General features: G+C 40.2%; 1 long non-coding RNA gene across 1 annotated transcript; it reads right to left on the bottom strand.

The window, feature by feature from the left end:
* Positions 1 to 332: 332 nt before the first annotated feature.
* On the bottom strand, positions 333 to 1,227 carry LOC145447731 (uncharacterized). The gene is made up of 3 exons (XR_013917692.1): positions 988 to 1,227; positions 752 to 898; positions 333 to 678 (listed from the first exon to the last, which is right to left on the bottom strand). It is a non-coding gene; the product is annotated as an uncharacterized LOC145447731 (long non-coding RNA).
* Positions 1,228 to 9,583: the final 8,356 nt, after the last annotated feature.

Consider the following 9,583-nt stretch of genomic DNA (forward strand, 5'->3'; position numbering starts at 1 on the left):
GACGTTTTGGGTAGCTAAAACAGGATGCCCTTGCCAGCCTGCATCGTGACTGCTATAACGCAAAAGTACCCTAGTGATGATGGACTGTATGTCGATTTCAAATGGCCGATAGAAAACGAACTGTGATTGATAACACTGCGGCTATGCTCTATATAAGTCGAAATCAGTTCTGTTACTGTATTATTAGACAGTGAACTGGAACTGTTTGCATTCTATATTCCACGAATAGCTGTTGTGCCTGATACATCACTACTTTGCTAACTCGTTATTTATTAAAATAAATGATAAAAAAGAAACATCCGAGGACTATATAGCCGACTATATAGCCAGGGTATTACAACGGGGCAGGCAGGCAGTGTGGAAGAATGAAATTGAGCTAATAAGCTACGCAGCACTGCACCACATGCCATTCAACTCGAAGATAGGGATGTATTGTAAGTAAGTCACGTTCTAGAACGACGTTTTGAAAGTAATTCCGCCTTAGAGGGGGCTGGTTCTGGTGCAATGCTGACTGGATGCACACTTCTTGAAATGTTACTGGGGAAGTTGATGCCAGTGCGATTCTCAGTAGTCCGCCTCTAAAGCTCGCTCGCATAGTGGTTCGTCTTCTTTTCATACACGTTTTTCAAGATCCACTCTTTTGCTGACCGAGAGTAACTTTTTTGTATCGTGGAGCACCTGCTTAAACAAATATAGAGTAAGTAACTAAGTACCTTCCTTGACTTGCAAACATTTCATCTGCACAGCAAACCTGCTCGTGTCACCGCCTGAAATCTACCAACATTCTCATTCTGGTCCAGGACAGCCAATTTGGTTCGTGCAAGCATCGTGTCATAAGTAAAATGAAGACGTTTAGGTGCAAATTTCAATATGACGTTGTGATAAACTTCCAATGATCCTAAAAAAGGAAGGTGTGAAATGTGAATTGTAATGATCTGACCATGCTCCGATAACTGGTGTGCAGATGTGATGCGTCATAAAAATTACCAGTATGTTTGAACAGAGTCATCTGCTCCAAATCCCGGATCAAACTTTTGTTTTCTATCAAAGATTTCAATGCTTGGAAACTAGGAGATCCACATTACAACCATCTAGTTCTTAGGCACTGATCCCCAGTCAAAGTGCCATGGCTGCAGGAATATGTCTCCCCGTCAACTGTCCACTCATGTTCGCCGGTGATGTGATGCATAAGAGATAACCATCTTCTTTTTAGCACCTGCAATTGCATATTGTTATATAAAAGTTCCTAATATGGGATGTCGTCAGACATAGTTGATATGTAGACATACACTGCTATCTTGACCACAATACTGACAGCACCACCACAAGTGATTTGTGATGCTCCTTGTCCATAGTAGCAAGTGTTCCATACCTTTCCTCTTACCCAGAGACACCAGCTTTTTTTTCAGTCCTGAGAAATGGTTAGTTAGTAGGGCAAAAGAAGATTCAACAGTATTCAGTTACCTTTGCAGACATGCCACACATCGAACTGGTGATTGATTGATGGATATTTATCCTTCAACAATTTCCTGATGCTTGGTGTCCGGTCAGTCACTACGGTTTCAATCGACAAACCTTGAGCAAGTAATGCATCCAAACCACGCTCCATACCAACTTTTTCCATTGCAACACTGCTGGAGCACTCTGTTTTTCAACCAATTGGACGTGGACAATCTTCTCAGTCTTCTCCATAAATGAATAGACCATATATTTTGCAGAAAACCCAGGTGAGTCCGATCGCCCATCACCCATCAGTGTAATTGGTTTACATTAACCCTTCATCTCCCGTAAGACATCCTCCATATGTTCCCCATAGTAGGTCGCAATAGTTGGCAAAATATATTGCGATTGTATATCATAAAAACGACGTTCCGAAATGTAGTTAATGTCCAGTATTTTGAAAAAATCTGCAATATCAGTGTACGTGGCTCCCGAATATATCGTCGCGCCAACAGTCGAAAGGTTCATTGCAGACATCTTTCTAATTTCTGGTGAAGAATTCCAGATCCTGGTTTCAGAGCAGTTGTGGCATACAATTGCCACGGACATATGATAACCCTTGTACGTCGTCTTAATTTCAGTCTTTGAACAGCATAGCTGAAAAAATGTGTACATAAAGAAGATGCACATGGCACAAAGTGCTGCAACATGAGTTACTTCACACTTGCTAAATGCGTATCGAAGTAAATTTTGAAATACCAGAATTGTCCTACTTTCATCAATTTGTTGACTGTTTGTCGCATCCTCACTACACAGGCTTGTTTCAACATTTGAAAGAGGCTCGATCGTGCTGAGTGACGACGTAATGCTGAAGTCCTTGGTAACAAAATGATGGGTTGTTATTTTGATGTAATGTGATTAGAAAAGTAGCAGGGCTATCTCACGTCACAATCACCTTTCCTACGTTTAGAAACGGGGCTTTCAAACGGATCAGGAAGAGTTCTCCTTGGTTATTTCAACATTCTTGGAGTCTACCGAGAAATAAGTTATGGAACACATCAGCCTGACTTTGTAGAAAGTTGGTATACCCGTTACCACCTTGAACACAGGCGATTTTGTATTGCCGGATGAACGGCAAACTGGTGCCGTGAAGTCGGAGTCTGATGACTGAATAGAAATATGTTGAAGATATTAATACGCACGGTATGATATGGGATATCTACTTACATGACTCGATTCAGTAGCTGCACCAGCAAGAAGTTCACGAGAGGTTCTTCTCACCACAATCTACAATATTTGTTAAATAATAACCATCAAGTGGACAAATTGGGGTCACTGTGCAAGTGCACTAACCGCAATCTTAGACGAAGCCATTTTTCATGCAATTCCAATGACTACACAATGAAGACGATGCACACATATTCATGCTAGTATACCTTCTCATATCAATCAACTCAAGCGTACTTACTTGAAGCTTCTGCGTTGAAGGTCTTTTATTGATGGCTGTACTAGATTTCGATTCAATAAAATCTGAATCCGATGACTGAATAGAAACGTTGCAAGTCCCTATGGAATCATTGTCATGTGAAATTGAAAACAAGGACTTACATTGCAAGATTCTGGAGTTTTAGTGAGATTCTTTAATTGCTGTTGTTTTCGCAACCGTCTGTCAAGATAAAAGTTATATAATGCATATAGGGAACTTTAAATATAGTTACCCACCAATACCTTAGACTTGGTGGGCTTCCCACCAATCAATTTCGAACATGTTGAGCCCATAAAATCTGAGTCAGATGACTAAACACAGAGGACCAAAAGTCAATCCAACATGTCTTAGGGAAAAGAAAATGCAGCCTTACTTGACAAGATTCCTCCAAAGAGATTCCTCCAAAGATTGATCTTCCTTCAAAAGTATTATCAATTTGTGATCTGTTACGTTCTTGGTTTTATAGAACTTCTTGTGTAAGATCCAACGAAGGTACAGCTTCTGTCAATAAATACAAAGGAACATTTTATAAATATACACAAGAGTTTGCTAGAGATGATTGCCACCAACCCTTTTTAAGTCGTCGACGCTTGCTATTTCCTTTACGATGACGAATAAAATCGCTTTTCTTGAAATGCCTACTGCATACAAAAATATTTTTCTGCTCTATCTTGGTCGACGAGATTCCTATGGCACTAAACCACTGTCGTCTCAGTGCAGTTTCAGAAGAGTGCAATTTCAGAAGGAATTTTATGAAGAGTATGCGATTCGTCATTCCTTTTGACATCACACGATGTAACGGCACAACTTCTCCATGTCATTGCAGCTTGCTACAATGTCAATGTATATTCTATATACTATTACGAAGACTCTGAGTAGAGCAAGACAATACCGTAGACCAGTGCTTTTCAACCTTTTTTAGCTCCATTCGTACTTTTTTTTTTAAAAACAATTTAATTCGCACCAGCCAGCTGGAATTCATTACACAAAAAGAAAATGAAAAGCTTATCACTTTTTGTATTTGTAGGCCTTCCTGTTGGTACAGAGCGTCATTATTTCACATTTAGTGTATCGTATTGCTGATTAATCAAATACTAAAATCACTGCAGTAGAAAAACACAGATATCGCACTTCCGCTGTTCTCAAGGTCTTCGTTGCTTTTTCTGCGGGTATCGTGCAGTGATTTCTTTCGAAGCTCAAAGGGCGAACCCATGAACAATATTCACTCGCACCAATAACACTTTTCCACTAAATCGACGTATTATGTCAACGCTATATGAATGTGTGCCGAAATTCCAATACTTTGCATTCAAATCAACACTGGCATCGCACACTATTTCCTACAAGGTAGGGTTATCATATTTTGGATTCGGGAAAGGAGGATATTCGCACAAGTACGAACCGTCACACAGGTTGAAAAGCACTTTATGCTGTAGCCGTTTTTCAGGGTAACAGTAATTTCTTATCCACAACACGAATACCACCAGTCACAGTTCCCCATGAACATGACAAAATTCATGAAATTCAAAATTGGTGGTTCGGGTACTGTAGGAAAATTCATCATCCCTAACCAAAATCCAACGGTACGCAAACCTAACCTGAACCCACAACTCCGCAGCTGACCTTAAAACATATATATTCATTATATTGTAATCTTACTAATCCCCAAGCCATAATTTTAAGATACTCTCAAACCCTCATCTTATGATTCTCCAACCTGAATGCGAAACCAATTATGACCGCTCTGAATTTTGAAATGTTCAGAGGGCACACTGATTGGTGATGGTAATGTTTTATACATAACATAAGAATAGGACATGATCTATTCCTGCCCTCAAGAAATAGAATACACTAGGCCCGATTACGAGAAAAATCTAGTGACTGAATATCGTCCGTGGAACGCCGTATCCATACCACCTTGGCGTGTAAGACATATTTGCTTCAGAACATCGGCTGACAAGTATCTGAAGTTCGTCCTCTGCGTGACTGCGTAATCGCGATGAAGTCATCGTGCCATGTAACGGGTTAAGAAATTACCCGGAGTTCGACAGCTGCAGCTGGATGCAACTCTGGAAATTTCAATAAATTGCAGCTCCATTACGTTCTGCCCTTCAATTTGAGACCACATCAGATTTAGAGTGGAGTGCCCCTTTAATAACACTGGTATCCATGACTTCTCTGCTTGACGCTGATGCATTACTGGGATAGCATGGAGGGGTGGTGCAAGACTTAGAAAACCGTACAAGGCTAGAGCTGCACCTTCCTTGTCCAGCGGCATATGCACATCATGCACTCATGGTATGCATATGCACTAGGGTTGTCCAAAATTTGGAAAATCTCAAAATATATACGTATCCATGTCTCATTCTGTAGATTATTGATGAAAAACGTCAATGAACCTGCAATAAGCTTATAGGAAAGAAGTTAACATTTGTCTAAATGCGTTTGAAAGTAGCTGCCATAGAGTGGGCGGGTTAGCGACCATAGAACGGCGAGAAGACTAGTAATCACGAAATCACGTCTCTTGATTTGATTAGTTAATCAGCTATGCTTCAATGATCACGACCACGGCGGCTTGCTGATTCTCAGGGATATCTAGAAATCCGGGATGTGCAACTCTCGAAAATCCACTCTCGCCGCCGCCCAACAGTAGGGTCACTCATTTGCTCTTGACGAGCTCTGGAGTGGCTGGATGCTGCTTCTTTATGTCTTTACGAGTTTGTATAAATCATTATCAACCATGAGGCGCTATATTAATATATGTGACGGTTGATCAGATATTCATATTCTAATGTGCCAGCAGAAGCTATTACCTTGCAGTTCGGGTATTATTTTCAACCCATTGTCATGTCGGATAGTTCTCGCATAACAGATGTTAGTTTGTGTATTTTACAAGTTAGTTTGTCAGTTTGTGTATTTTACAAGTTAGTTTGTCGAGATTCACCTATATTCAAGTTAAAATCACCTATGGAGAATAATATATAGTAAGTGATGGTCGTTGAGATATTCATATTTTAATGTGACAGCGGAAGCAGTTATACCGTGCAGTTCGACATCGGTAGTACCGGTATTAGTTTCAACACATTGTCATATCGGATGGTTCTCGCATAACAGATGTTAATTTGTATATTTTACGAGAGTTTGTCGAGATTCACCTATAGTAAAGTTAAAATCACCTATGGAGAATAATATATAGTAAGTGATGGTCGATGAGATATTCATATCCTAATGTGACAGCAGAAGCAGTTACCATGCAGGAGTTTAGCATTGGTATAGTACCGGTTTAGTGTTCAATGTCATGTTTGTTTTGCGATTTCAGTTAATTTTTTTGTTGGCAGTGTATTGATTCAGTGACTACTTGAGACTATTATCAGGTTTATGGGTTACACATGCTGTATTCCTGGATGCCGTACTGGGTACAAGGCTAAAAGAAAGACTGCTACTGCTGCATCTATTCAGCTGTTCAAGTTTCCTCATGATGAGAAATTGAAGGAAAAGTGGACCAGGGCTATACCGAGGCAGAACTGGATAGTTTCAGTAAACCACAGGGTTTGCTCAGAAGATTTTACACGGGACTGTTTTATCACGAGTACCAGTGACAAGAAAGGACGGCGGGTTCGCAAGCTTGAATCATTGGATTTAACAAGGCCGAAACTGAAACCGAATGCTGTTCCACACATATTTCCTACATTACTAAGATATTTGAGTAAAATCAATCCATCCCCGCGAAGCCATAACACTGGCTCGTCAGCTCGTCTTGCGAGAGAAGATTCAGCTATTGAACGCCGCAACTTGGATTTTATGAAGAAAGATTTCATAGCTTTAAAAAGAAAGCCACAGGATGTAACGGTGCTATGTGGATATATTTGTCTCAAAACAGATGACGGTATGGTGTTCCATCTACATCAAGTCTCTTTCTGAGTCGCAGACGGAAGCCCCTAAGATTTGGGCATCTGTTATTGTAACACATGATTTGACAGTAAAGCCATTTGTCCGTCATCATTTTTAAAGAATGGCAAGCATCGGGAAATATTGGATTGCCTCGACAAACATTTATGGCGTGTATACAGACGATGGGTGCCATAATTGAGCTCACAAATTATTTGGAAGGCCACTATGGTATTGAATACATACTCTCTGGAAAGCCGATGTCTGATCCGATCGTAGCAAGATTTGGGATGTACCGCCAGTCAAATGGTGGCAACTTTTTCATGTCGGTGAAACAGTTGCTATCGGCAGAAAAGAAAATCCGCTGCTTCAGTTTGCTTCAGCAGAAAGTATTGTGCACCGCATCAAGTCTTGGTCAATCTGATCACGAAAATTCGGATGAAGATGGTTCACCACCTTCTTCACAGCTTTTATGGTTGGTTGAATTTTTGAGTAATGTTGCCATTAATGAGGTGACTGACAGCGATGCGGCTGTTTCCTTTTATGTAAGCGGCAATATTGGAAGGTCCATTATCAGGCGAAGAGATTGTGACAAATGCAGTGATTTACTTGTTGAGGATATTGATGTGCCGCCACTGTCTAATTCTGTACCAGAGCAGTACAAATCAGTGTTGCAGATGGCGAATCGAGGTGGTCTCTCAGAACCATCTGAGTACTGTTACTTTGTGACAACTCTTGCTGTGCAATATTACACAGCTCTAGCCACCAACAACGATATCATGAAAAAATTCATAGCCTGTCACAATTCAAGAAGTGTGTTTGTATCTGCGATTCGCGAAATATTGAAATCAACCTTTCTTTGGAATCTCACTACTGTTGAATGTGGTAACGCCCATAACAATTCCGAGTTGATTGTGCAGACGGCCTTTAACTGCTTCGCAAAAAACGAGCTGAAACGCTTCAATTGTAACTCTACTTCCCAGCTGCCAGTAAGTAAAAAACAGCAAAAGATATGGAAACTTTCCTCCGAGGGTTCTAGCAAATTCTAGTGTATTAGTGATTTTGTTATTGTATCAGATCTGTAACTTCAGTTGGAAATTGTTTTTGGTTGCAACTGCTTTGTAATTTGCCTTGATTAAAAGGCATTTGTTTGTTCGTGATTTTGGTTTCAACTGCTCTGTATCTTACCTTGATTAACATATATTTGATATTAGTTAGTAATTCTTTGGGTAGGCCTATAACTGCTCTCTATCTTGCCTACTTGGTTAGTTATTTTGGTTTTATCTGCTCTGTAACTCACCTTGACTTGAACATACATTTGCTATCAGTTAGTATTTCATTGTATGTAACTGCGTGGTATCTTGCCTTTATTAAAAATCAATACTTCGTTAGGAATTTTGATTTTATCTGCTCTGTATCTGCCTTGATCAACATACATTTGTTATCAGTTGGTAATTTTTGGTTACATCTGCTTTGTAACGTGCCTCGATTAACATACATTAGTTGGTAATAAATAATTTGTGTTGGCATCTGCTCTATATCTTGTGTATCAGTTTCATATGGTAGATAGGGAGAAATCGTAGGTACATATTGTGATGTCAGAGTGACGTCACGGTTTCTATGGTGATCAATAAAACTCATGTGTGTAGAGTCGGGATAGTAGGATTGGTAGGAATGGAATCCTTCACTGTGATTCCCGACAGTAGAACGTCTGCTATCATTGTTTCCGAAGTGACCCTACTCTTGTCCGCCTAAAAAACGAGTGACACATCCCGGAGTTCCAGATATCCCTGGCTAATTCTGTGCTTCTACTAGTTCAAGAAGTACGCTAACGGCAATGATGATTCTGTAAGCGCATTGTACGTTGGTGATTAAATACTAAAATGAGACACTTGGTCATTGAATTTGTAGTGTTAAAACTAGATAACGATAGGTTCAGAACAAAAATACCCTCTTGCGGGCATGACAGAGGTGAGACAGCGAATGCTTGTGAACTTATACATCCCAGAAATACCTGTCTGATATGATTGAGATTATTACGCCAAGAGGTCCTGCTTTTCTGGATGCAGTGCAGGTAAAGTATATTAGTTATCGCCAAACTGGTGCAGCACACCATGCGAGATGGATACCGGACACAATCCTGTATTCTCAGAAGATATGTGGGCCGACCAGGTAGCTTGCATTGGGACTCTAAAGAAATGTAACTACCACACTGCTTCAATACATTCTTTTTTTATGTCCATGTCTGGTTTGATTCAAGCATTAGTCGTGATGCAGCCGGTAATGATCTAAGAATCATTATGGACATGCTAAAAAATGCAAGCGAACATTTTTTTTACTAGTCCTACCAGCATACATAGTCTATGCTTGCCTTTAGACCTTCTTCAATGTCAAGTTTTATATTTGTAATCAATCATGGAACATCCCCTCTGAAACTAGAAGTTCGTTCGTCACTTGCATGAGCGCCTTTGCAATATTTCTTCTCGTGTTTTTGTGCTTTCCTCGATGAAAACAAGGCATACAGGCTACAACGGTTGCCTTCACAATAAGCCATCAATTCATGTATTTGAAGAATTTGTGTAGCAGCTGTTCTTTGTTCATCATGTATTTCGTCACTCAACATGTTCTGAATGATCTTGAATCATTATCTGCGGACCAATCTACAATGCGCTTACAGAATCACAGCCGTTAGCCGACTCCTTGACCAGCTGATCAGCAAGCCGTCACCGTCGAGATCATTGAAGCATAGCAGATTAGCCAATCAAGCGC

This window comes from Botryllus schlosseri, chromosome 10 (assembly GCF_051294905.1).
Source record: "Botryllus schlosseri isolate E-star chromosome 10, Bs_hap1, whole genome shotgun sequence".
Classification (NCBI taxonomy): Eukaryota; Metazoa; Chordata; class Ascidiacea; order Stolidobranchia; family Styelidae; genus Botryllus; species Botryllus schlosseri.